The 12,434-nt window shown below is 44.2% G+C and overlaps 2 long non-coding RNA genes across 2 annotated transcripts in view; both read left to right on the plus strand.

Moving 5' to 3' along the window:
- The window catches only part of LOC148135767 (uncharacterized), a 30,328-nt gene extending 27,534 nt beyond the window's left edge, over window positions 1–2,794 (plus strand). Inside the window, exons 4-5 of the long non-coding RNA XR_015754901.1 lie at window positions 1,065–1,189; window positions 2,557–2,794. This is a non-coding gene — a long non-coding RNA (uncharacterized LOC148135767). The remainder of the gene's footprint in view (window positions 1–1,064; window positions 1,190–2,556) is intronic.
- Window positions 2,795–4,764: 1,970 nt separating this feature from the next.
- Window positions 4,765–11,892, plus strand: LOC148135768 (uncharacterized). The gene is made up of 3 exons (XR_015754948.1): window positions 4,765–4,846; window positions 10,163–10,287; window positions 11,655–11,892. It is a non-coding gene; the product is annotated as an uncharacterized LOC148135768 (long non-coding RNA).
- The last annotated feature ends 542 nt before the right edge of the window (window positions 11,893–12,434 follow it).

Consider the following 12,434-nt stretch of genomic DNA (forward strand, 5'->3'; position numbering starts at 1 on the left):
TCACAAATCAGTCTATCTTATCGCAGACAATTTGTCCATTCCAATAAAAACATAATTTACTCGTTCCCACAATTTCCTGTCACAAATCGATTCACTGATGTACAGATTTAGTTAAACTTTGACTCATCCTGTACCTTTCTGCTTGTCTTCAGCCACATCCCCTTGCAGTTCCAAAGCGTCACCTTTTCTCTTTGGATTTGGAAAGCTCCTTTCACCTGAACCCTGTCCCTGCATCCTCTCTGTCAGTTTAAAGCCCTGTCCATAAACATACTGACATGATTGGCCAGGACACTGCTCCCTGCATGGTTCCAGTGGGGCCATCCGAATGGATTTTTTTTTAAAATCTGGTATGCGATGTGGGTGTCTCTGGCTGACCAGCCTTTCTTGCTCAGACCTAGCTGCACTAAAGCTGATTAACTTGCTCGGTCATTTCAGAGGGTAATTAAGAGGCAAACACTTTGCTGTGGGGACGTCGTGCAGACTACGTGAGGATGGGCAGATGTCCATCTCGAAAGGAGAAGTGTTTGAATTTATTGTACCGCAGTAATGGTATGTATTGATTGTCAATTACGATTTTAAAAATAATTTATTTCAAATTCCACCATTTCAGCTGGTGAGGTTCAAACCTGCCTCCCCTGAACATTAGCTGAGGGTTTGGATATATGCTCTAGCAATAATACCACTAGGCCATCACTTCACCTGCTCACAAGCTATTCATCCCTGAACACTGATACCAGTGCATCATGGAGCCACACCTGTTTTTGCTTCATGATTGTTTGATCCTGATACCTTCCTGCACTCTGGTGATATCACTCAGTATCTCTCCATGTGGTATTCCTCATTGTGTGGGTCCAATTTCTGCCTCTGTCAGTGTCGCTCACTCTTACAGCTACTTCAGATCCTGAGCCAACAGAATTCTCCACTCCAGGGTGACACAACAGCACAGGCCAGGAATGGAGACTGTGATTTTCCAGATCTCTGTGGGACTCAGTGCCTTTCTCCATGTGTAATCCTCACTACATCAGTCTAATTTCCCATCCTGCCTATTTCTCTGTCTCCTGCAGGTAATCGGGAAAAATAGACTTCCCAACTCCTGGGTATCTCGTCCATCGCCACATTGAAGATTGTTGGCCAGCCAGAGAGAGAAAGGGCAGGGAGATCTGGAGCCTTCAGTAAATCCTGCAGTGAGGTAAGATCATTCACAGTGAGCAGAGCAGAGATCAATGAGAGGGCTCCAAACATCAGCTAACAAGACACGACTTTGATACAGTGCTGGAGGGGGAGCACAGTACTGACACACCCTAAGACAATCACCACCCTTACTGTAAATTTTGTTGTACTGATACAGCATCGGAGTGTCACAGTTATCCATCCAGGCTTGTGAGGTCTTAGTGAACATCAGTATAACAGAGGTGAAAGCAGACTTCCCATGAGTGTGTGGGAATGCTGCCTGGGATCTTTCTGTTCTGTGTTCCCCCTCCAACACTGTACATATACAATGTCTCCTGGACCAGTGTCTTCAATACTTTTTAACTCCTATAACAGTTTCTGTCCCTGTAACCTCCTCCATTCCTGATAGTCCCTCCACATGTTTGAAATATACTGCATTCCAGAGTACCATCTGTATCGCTGTAACTTGCTTCAGTGCCTATAGCATGCCTTATCTCAGTAGTCTCCTCCTCCAATAACTGGAGAAAGAGCCACGCAGAACAGAAACGGTTCCTTCGATCCAACTAGTCCATGCTGACCACGGTTCCTGAACGAGTCGCATTTGCCTGCGTTTGGTCCCTATTCCGTCAAACCTTCTCCTCTGCATGTACCTGCCCAAATGTCTTTTCCATGATGTAATTGTACATTTCTCTACCACTTCAGCGGCAGCTCATTCAAAATGTGCACCATTCTCTGTGTGGAAATGTGCTCCTCTGGTCGCTTTTAAGTATTTCCTCTCCCACCTCATATTTTTGCCCTCTAGTTATGGATTCCCTTACCCTGGGGTAGAGACCTTCACTATTCACCCTACGTATACCCCTCATGTTTTTTATAAACCTTTATAAGGTCACCCCTCAGCCACCTACACCCAATGGAAATACGAAGGATATTGATACAAATATCTCTGCCACGGTCCCCACTGCGACTTTGCTGCAATGTTCTGAGATACACTTGTTCAGGATCTAGGGCTTTCTCCGCATTTGTGTTCAAAGACTTCCAGCACCAACTCTTCTGTAATGGGGACTCTTTTCAATACATCACTGTTTCTTTCTTTTGTTTCATAATCTTTGTCCACAGTACTTTCTGACATGAAATATTCATTTTGGGTCGCGACCATATCCTGTTGTTCCAGGCATGGATGCCTCATTGATCTTTGACGGGCTCTATTGTCTCTCTAGTTGCTTTTTTGTACTTGTATGCTGTAGAATCTTTTTGAATTATCCCTAACCTTATTTGCCAAATCTATCTCATTCCACCCATGTTGCTTTCCAGTTTATCCAGCCTCCCTGTTTCTGTCAAATCCTCCAGTATCAGTAACATCTTCGTCAATCTTTGCTCCATTTTCAGTTTCAGAATATGCTTCCTAAAGCAGGAGGATCAGAATTCTACACAGTACTCCAACTGGAGACCCAGCAATGTCTGATACAGCCGTATCATGATGGACCAACTCAGGTACTGAATGCTCTGACCCATGAGGGCTAGTGTGCCTAACCGCTTTCCCTGCCCTGTCCACCTGTGACGCCACTTTCAAGGAACAATGTAATTGCACCCCTTGGTCTCTCTCTGTTCAACGACACTGTCCAGAGCTCTGCCATTAATTGTATTAGTCGTCTCTGGTTTGTCTTAACAAAATCCAACACCTGAATTCAGCTCCATCTTTCATTTCTTGACCCACTGGCTCAGTTGGTTCAGATCACCTTTGATAACTGTAATCACTGCCCACTATAACACTTATTTTACTATCGACAAACTTACTAACAATAATTCATATATTCTAGTTTATGTCAATAATGCACATGCGTGGCCCCAACACCAATGCTTATGGCACACCGCTGGTCAGAGGCCCCCAGTCTGCACAACAACCCTCTCCCAGCATCCTCTGTTTCCTACTGTCAAGCCAATTTTGTGTCCGTTTGTCTCGCTCTCCCTGATCCCATGTGATCTAACCTTACCAACCAGTGCACCACGCTAACCCCTGTCTAAGGTCTACTGAAGTCAGGATAGGGACGTCTACTGCTCTGCCTTCATCCATCTTCTTGGTCACCAAGGCAGGCTTGGCAAAAAGCCACCAAGGAGTGAAGAAAGGATGAGCTTAATGCTTTAATGAAATTGCGACGTGGAACTGAAATCCAAAATTTGGAGGCTATTGGATGGAGCTGGGAATAAACAAGCAGCAACAATCATTGGCCGGAATTCTTTTATAGGGACCAACCAGTGGTGGGAATGCAAATGTGGTTACAGTCAGAACACTGAATATACTTACAGCAAGGGTAGTACAGCAACTGTGTGTGACAGTGGTCTCCATCCACACTAGATAACTAATAAGTGTCAGTGCAGTATTAGATAGCATCCTGGATTGTGTACTAGATTGTTTACGATAACATCATTGAACAGGCAGAGAATAGAGGGATATGGACCATGTCGGGGCAGGTGGCATGTGTTGAGAATATCATCATGGTCGGCACAGCCATGGTGGGCCGAAGGGCCTATTGCTGTGCTGTACTTTCTAATTTCCTACTTCCCAGCATGTACTTGATCAAAGCTCTTCCGAATCTTGAATCTTGCATTCAATTTTTCTGTCATGTTTTCTAAACATCAGTTGGGTGCAAACTCAATCTAATCCACCTCTTATTGGAAAATTCATCCATTTCCAGGATCAGCCAAGCGACCCTTCTCTGACCTGCCTCCAATAGAAGAATATCATTCCTTCGGGCACTCACACTGTTCATAGTATTCTGGGTGTGGTCTGACTTGTACCTTGCATAGTTTTAGCAAGACCTTCCTATTTTTAGACTCCATTCCCTTTCTAATAAGTGGCAGCATTTGATTTGCCTTCTCTATGACCTGCTGACCCTGTAAGTTACCTTTTTCAGATTGATAAACAAGAACTCGTACAACCCTTTCTGCTGTCAGTCTGAAACCAAACAATGTTTGCCTGACAGTAAGTGAGGAGCATGCTGAAATGAGTGAGAAAGGACCTATCAATAAAAAATAACTGGACCCTTAGAAACACATTTTATAAAGAAGAATGTGTTTTTGAGCCTGTTGGATTTTAAATGTTGGTGTGAATATGAATGGCAGAATAGATAAGGGTGTGGTGGGTGACGGTATGGGGGAAATGTGCTATTTGAATTTACAGAAGCCTTTATGCAAGTTTCCGTAAGGGCTTAAGAATAACTAGGAAGAGAATAGGGCCCCTTCAATATCAATAAGGTCGCCTATGTGTTGAACCAGAAGAGATGAGTGAGATCTTAAACAAAAAAAAATCTTGTCTGAATTTACTATGTAGAAAGACATGGAAGATCAGGAGCTTGGGGAAATAAATAGTGATGTCTTGGAAAGAATCCTCAACAGAGAAGGGAAAGTACTGGAATCTTAAAACAAATAAAGATAGATCAATCCTCAGTAGCTCATTCAGTTTATCCTCGAATATTATGGGAAGCTGGGGAAGAGATTGCCGTGTCTCTAACAGAGATATGTATATTATCAACAGACACAGTGAGTTACAGGAAGACTGGAGGGTGGCTAATGTTGTTCCATCACTTAAGGGCTGCAGGGAAAAGCCAGGAGTGAGCCCAGTCATGGGGACGTTGTTGGTGGAGATTCTGAGAGAAAGGAGCTACGCATATTTGGAAAGGTAAGGGCTGATTACAGATGGTCAGCATGGATTTGTGAGTGGGAAACCGTATTTCACAAACTGGATTGACTCTTCGAGGAGGTGGCCAAGAGATAGATGAAGGCAGAAAGTCAACGTTGTCCACATGGACTTCAGCAAAGCATTTGACAAGGTTCCAACGTGTAGAACATCTAGTCAAGAGGAAGAAGGAAGCTTACATAAGGTTAAGGACGCAAGGATCATTAGACTTCTATAGGGTTATATGGGAGCGGCACAATGCCTGAGTAGTTAGCACGGCTGCCTTATAGCACCCGGGACCCGATTTCAATTCCAGCCCCGGGCGACTGTCCGTGTGGAGTTTGTACATTCTCCCCATGTCTGCGTGGGGTTCCCCCAGGGGCTCCAGTTTCCACCCACAGCCCAAATCAGCCATACTAAATTATCCATAGTGTTCAGGGATGTGTAGTATTGACACGTTAGTTAAGGTACATGGAGAGAAATAGGGTCGGGGAATGGTTTTGTGTGGGATGTTCATCAGAGGGTCGGTATAGCGTTGTTGGGCCAAATGGCCTGTTTCCACACTCTGGGGACTCTGAAGGTAGCCAGGAAGGAACTGAAGAATGGACTTAGGACTGCCCGAAGGGGGCATGAAAAAGCTTTGTTGGGAAGGATTAAGGAAAACCGTAAGGCATTCTCCACTTATGTGAGAAACAAGAGGATGGCCAGAGTGGGGGTAGGGCCGGTCAGGGATAGTGGAGGGAACTTGTGCCTGGAGTCACAGGAGGTAGGGGAGTTCCTTAATGTATACTGTGCTTCAGGATTCATACTGAGAGGGGCCTTGTCATTTGTGAGGACAGCATGAAAAGGACTGATATATGTGAACAGGTTGATGTTAAGAAGGAGGATGTGCTGTATGTTTTCTAAACATAAGGATAGGTATATACCAGACGGGATGTACCCAAAGTTACTGCAGTAATCAAGGGAAGGGATTGCTGCGCCTTTGGCGATGACCTTTGCACCCTCACTGTCCACCGGAGTCATACCAGATGATTGGAGGGTGTCAAATGTTACTCCCTTGTTCAAGAAAGGGAGTAAGGATAATCCTGGGAATTACAGACATCATGTTCTTATGTCTGTGGTGTGCAGATTATTGGAGAGGACTATGAGAGACAGGATTTATGACTCCTTGGAAAACCATAGTTTGGTTACAGATAGTCAGCATGGCTTTGGTAGGGCCAGATCGTGCCTCACAAATCTTATTGAATCCTTTGAGAATGTGATAAAACACATTTATGGCTCATTCAGAAATTACAGAGGCATGGGATACAGGAAAGCTGTCTGTCTGGATACAGAATTCCTGGCTCATAGAAGACAGAGAGGAATGATAGATGGGAAGCATTCAGCCTGGAGCTCGGTGACCAGTGGTATTCTGCAGGGACCGGTTCCAGGACCTCTGCTTTTTGTGATTTTCTTTTTAAATGACTTGGATGTGGGTGTGGAAGAGTGGGTTAGTAATTTTGCCAATGACATGGAGGTTGGTGGAGTGGTGGATAGTGTGGAGGTCTGTTGTTGGTTGCAGCCGGATTTTGACAGGATGCAGAGCTGGACTGAGAAGTGGTAGATGGAGTTCAATCTGGAAAATTGTGAAATGATTCATTGGGGGAAGATCAAAGTTGAATGGGTTAAATGCAGAATATTTGGTTGTGTTGTGGAACAGAGGGATCTTGGGTTCCACGTCTATCGATCCCTCAAAGTTGCCACCCAAGCTTACAGGGTTGTTAAGAAGGAATATGTTGTGTTGGCTTTCATTAGCTGGGGGTTTGAGTTTTAAAGCTGTGAGGTTATGCTGCAGATCGATAGAGCCCTGGTTAGACCCCACTTGGAATATTGTGTTCAGTTCTGGTCCCCTCATTACAGGAAGACAGTGGAAGCTTTAGGGAGGTTAAGTTGGAGATTTACCAGGATGCTGCCTGTGCTGGAGGGCATGTCTTATGAAGAAAGTTTGAGGGAGGTAAGGCTTTTCTCATTGGAGTGAAGAAGGGTGAGGGACGACTTGGTAGAGGTGAACAACATGATGTGAGACACAGAGAGAGTGAATAGTGAGACACTTCTTTATACCATAGCATAAATGGCTATTATGAGCAGGCATAATTTTAAGGTGATTGGTGGATGGTTAAGGAGAGATAGGCTCTTTACAAAAAAGCTGTTAGATGGGTGGAATGCACTGCCAGCAGTGGTAGGAGAGTCAGATACATTCGGGACATTTAATACACTCTAGGATAGACACATGGATGGCAGTAAAATGAAGGATATGTAGGTTAGTTTGATCTTACCGTCGGATAAAGTTTGGCATGGCATCATGGCTTAGGGGTCTTGTGCTGTACTGTTCTGTGTTCTACGTCCCGTATGGTAAACTGAGTAATAAGCTCAGGTCAATCTAAAAGGATATGGCATTCAGGAGGAGCTAGTCAACTAGATACAAAATTGGCTTGATGGTTGGAGGCAGAAGGCGGTGGCAGACATGTTTTTCTGACTGGAGATATGGGACCAGCAATGCAGTGGCTGCAGAGTTGTTGTAATTTGGATAAATGGTTTGGATGGGAGTACTGGTTTCCTGGTAAGTTTTTTTAGGTGGTACTGAAATTGGTGGTAAAGTGGACAGTGAAGGGGGTTATCTGATTCAACAGGATGAACAGTACTGCTGGGATAGTGGGTGAAGAATAGCAGATGGAGTTTAATTAGATAAATGTGAAGTGTTCCATTTTGGTGAAACAAATCAGGGTGGGACTTGTACAGTTAATGCTCGGACCCTGGGTAGTGTTGTCAGTCAGAGACCCAGGGATGCAGGTAGACAGTTCTTTGAAAGTGGTGTCACAGGTAGACAGGCTGGTGAAGCAGGCCTTTGGTATGGTTACCTTGACTGGGCAGAGCATTGAGAGTAGGAGTTGGGATGTCATGTTGTGGCTGTACAAGACATTGGTGAGGCCACTATAAAAGCATTGTTGATCAGTCTGAAGAACTCCTCTCGTTCACTTACCTCCTTGAGGGAAGGACATCTGAAATTCTAACCTGGTCTGGCTGACATGTGCATCCAGTCCACAGCAATATGGCTGCCTCTTAACTGCCCTCTGGACAATTAACTGTGGGGCAAAGTATGCTGGTCTAATCAATGACAACTTCATCCCATGAATAAATATGTATATGCTCCTCACTACCTCTGCAAACACCTCCAGCTGCAGCAATCCATACTGGCTTTGTAACACCGTTCAGGCCCTGACCACTCTCTGTAACACTCTCACCACCTTCAGCAACTTCATTTCTCCCTGTTCCTGTAGTGTCATTAGCTCCTGACAATGATTCCCCTTCCCACTGCTCTCCTCATGTTAGCAGCCCCTTTGCAATACCTTTAACACTTACTGGTTAAACTCTCTCTGATTTCAGGATTTTAAATACTTTGTAGTGATCTTGTAAGCCTCATAATCTAATATGATCCATTTTGTCCTCAGTGAGTGAATGGTGTGAATTTCTTGCTGAGGATTTTCTGTTTCAATAGGATGTCCTTTTGTTGAGTGTTTTTTACACTGTTCCTTCAAATGTTTTCCACTGTTCATTTACAGACACATGTTTCAGTCTGTTTAGCCTGTTTACCTTGGTCAGTTCTCCTCTCACACTCATGTAATTGGCTGTTTTTGTTTCTAGTTGTATCTTGTCGTATTTGTAATTCACTTTAAAACTTTATATTTCTTTAAACTGCACTTACTCACAATTTCCCAGAGGATCTCTCCAGGTGACATTACTCATTCACTAAGTTCTATCACACAACGGTCGCTCTGAGATAGTTACGTCCCTCGCCAGTTGCACAATGTGTTATTTAAAGGAACACTGAAAAAATTCTACAATCTCCTCTTCGAATATCACTCTTGTCAGTGTGATTGTCAAGATTATATGAATATTGAAGTTGCACTGAATTATCACAATGCTCTTATTAAAAATTCCAATGAGTTCCTGCTTAATGCAGTGATATGCAATGCTGTTCAGTGGCTAAAACTGTTCTGCTGCTTGTGTCCTTGGCAAGTAGCAGCCAGAATTACATTCAGACTGACTCTATTTCATGATCTGAGACCAAATGCTTTCTCTGTAATACCTTTGTTATCCTTATTGTTCGTGTTGCCCATTTTGACTGAGTTTCCGCAAGCTTGTGATCCATTGAATATTTATGTTACAACTTTTGTTCGCCCTATAACCACGTGTCCCTGGTGTCTAAATCTCTGCGTCACAAATCAGTCTATCTTATCGCAGACAATTTGTCCATTCCAATAAAAACATAATTTACTCGTTCCCACAATTTCCTGTCACAAATCGATTCACTGATGTACAGATTTAGTTAAACTTTGACTCATCCTGTACCTTTCTGCTTGTCTTCAGCCACATCCCCTTGCAGTTCCAAAGCGTCACCTTTTCTCTTTGGATTTGGAAAGCTCCTTTCACCTGAACCCTGTCCCTGCATCCTCTCTGTCAGTTTAAAGCCCTGTCCATAAACATACTGACATGATTGGCCAGGACACTGCTCCCTGCATGGTTCCAGTGGGGCCATCCGAATGGATTTTTTTTTAAAATCTGGTATGCGATGTGGGTGTCTCTGGCTGACCAGCCTTTCTTGCTCAGACCTAGCTGCACTAAAGCTGATTAACTTGCTCGGTCATTTCAGAGGGTAATTAAGAGGCAAACACTTTGCTGTGGGGACGTCGTGCAGACTACGTGAGGATGGGCAGATGTCCATCTCGAAAGGAGAAGTGTTTGAATTTATTGTACCGCAGTAATGGTATGTATTGATTGTCAATTACGATTTTAAAAATAATTTATTTCAAATTCCACCATTTCAGCTGGTGAGGTTCAAACCTGCCTCCCCTGAACATTAGCTGAGGGTTTGGATATATGCTCTAGCAATAATACCACTAGGCCATCACTTCACCTGCTCACAAGCTATTCATCCCTGAACACTGATACCAGTGCATCATGGAGCCACACCTGTTTTTGCTTCATGATTGTTTGATCCTGATACCTTCCTGCACTCTGGTGATATCACTCAGTATCTCTCCATGTGGTATTCCTCATTGTGTGGGTCCAATTTCTGCCTCTGTCAGTGTCGCTCACTCTTACAGCTACTTCAGATCCTGAGCCAACAGAATTCTCCACTCCAGGGTGACACAACAGCACAGGCCAGGAATGGAGACTGTGATTTTCCAGATCTCTGTGGGACTCAGTGCCTTTCTCCATGTGTAATCCTCACTACATCAGTCTAATTTCCCATCCTGCCTATTTCTCTGTCTCCTGCAGGTAATCGGGAAAAATAGACTTCCCAACTCCTGGGTATCTCGTCCATCGCCACATTGAAGATTGTTGGCCAGCCAGAGAGAGAAAGGGCAGGGAGATCTGGAGCCTTCAGTAAATCCTGCAGTGAGGTAAGATCATTCACAGTGAGCAGAGCAGAGATCAATGAGAGGGCTCCAAACATCAGCTAACAAGACACGACTTTGATACAGTGCTGGAGGGGGAGCACAGTACTGACACACCCTAAGACAATCACCACCCTTACTGTAAATTTTGTTGTACTGATACAGCATCGGAGTGTCACAGTTATCCATCCAGGCTTGTGAGGTCTTAGTGAACATCAGTAGAACAGAGGTGAAAGCAGACTTCCCATGAGTGTGTGGGAATGCTGCCTGGGATCTTTCTGTTCTGTGTTCCCCCTCCAACACTGTACATATACAATGTCTCCTGGACCAGTGTCTTCAATACTTTTTAACTCCTATAACAGTTTCTGTCCCTGTAACCTCCTCCATTCCTGATAGTCCCTCCACATGTTTGAAATATACTGCATTCCAGAGTACCATCTGTATCGCTGTAACTTGCTTCAGTGCCTATAGCATGCCTTATCTCAGTAGTCTCCTCCTCCAATAACTGGAGAAAGAGCCACGCAGAACAGAAACGGTTCCTTCGATCCAACTAGTCCATGCTGACCACGGTTCCTGAACGAGTCGCATTTGCCTGCGTTTGGTCCCTATTCCGTCAAACCTTCTCCTCTGCATGTACCTGCCCAAATGTCTTTTCCATGATGTAATTGTACATTTCTCTACCACTTCAGCGGCAGCTCATTCAAAATGTGCACCATTCTCTGTGTGGAAATGTGCTCCTCTGGTCGCTTTTAAGTATTTCCTCTCCCACCTCATATTTTTGCCCTCTAGTTATGGATTCCCTTACCCTGGGGTAGAGACCTTCACTATTCACCCTACGTATACCCCTCATGTTTTTTATAAACCTTTATAAGGTCACCCCTCAGCCACCTACACCCAATGGAAATACGAAGGATATTGATACAAATATCTCTGCCACGGTCCCCACTGCGACTTTGCTGCAATGTTCTGAGATACACTTGTTCAGGATCTAGGGCTTTCTCCGCATTTGTGTTCAAAGACTTCCAGCACCAACTCTTCTGTAATGGGGACTCTTTTCAATACATCACTGTTTCTTTCTTTTGTTTCATAATCTTTGTCCACAGTACTTTCTGACATGAAATATTCATTTTGGGTCGCGACCATATCCTGTTGTTCCAGGCATGGATGCCTCATTGATCTTTGACGGGCTCTATTGTCTCTCTAGTTGCTTTTTTGTACTTGTATGCTGTAGAATCTTTTTGAATTATCCCTAACCTTATTTGCCAAATCTATCTCATTCCACCCATGTTGCTTTCCAGTTTATCCAGCCTCCCTGTTTCTGTCAAATCCTCCAGTATCAGTAACATCTTCGTCAATCTTTGCTCCATTTTCAGTTTCAGAATATGCTTCCTAAAGCAGGAGGATCAGAATTCTACACAGTACTCCAACTGGAGACCCAGCAATGTCTGATACAGCCGTATCATGATGGACCAACTCAGGTACTGAATGCTCTGACCCATGAGGGCTAGTGTGCCTAACCGCTTTCCCTGCCCTGTCCACCTGTGACGCCACTTTCAAGGAACAATGTAATTGCACCCCTTGGTCTCTCTCTGTTCAACGACACTGTCCAGAGCTCTGCCATTAATTGTATTAGTCGTCTCTGGTTTGTCTTAACAAAATCCAACACCTGAATTCAGCTCCATCTTTCATTTCTTGACCCACTGGCTCAGTTGGTTCAGATCACCTTTGATAACTGTAATCACTGCCCACTATAACACTTATTTTACTATCGACAAACTTACTAACAATAATTCATATATTCTAGTTTATGTCAATAATGCACATGCGTGGCCCCAACACCAATGCTTATGGCACACCGCTGGTCAGAGGCCCCCAGTCTGCACAACAACCCTCTCCCAGCATCCTCTGTCTCCTACTGTCAAGCCAATTTTGTGTCCGTTTGTCTCGCTCTCCCTGATCCCATGTGATCTAACCTTACCAACCAGTGCACCACGCTAACCCCTGTCTAAGGTCTACTGAAGTCAGGATAGGGACGTCTACTGCTCTGCCTTCATCCATCTTCTTGGTCACCTCTTCAACAAACTCTATCATGTTTGAGAGGCACGACTTTGTATGCACAAAGCTATGCTGACTATCCCTAATCAATCGTTGCC

Source organism: Chiloscyllium plagiosum, unplaced genomic scaffold (assembly GCF_037043375.1).
Source record: "Chiloscyllium plagiosum isolate Xiang-an unplaced genomic scaffold, Cpla_swu_hap1 HiC_scaffold_48, whole genome shotgun sequence".
Lineage (NCBI taxonomy): Eukaryota > Metazoa > Chordata > Chondrichthyes > Orectolobiformes > Hemiscylliidae > Chiloscyllium > Chiloscyllium plagiosum.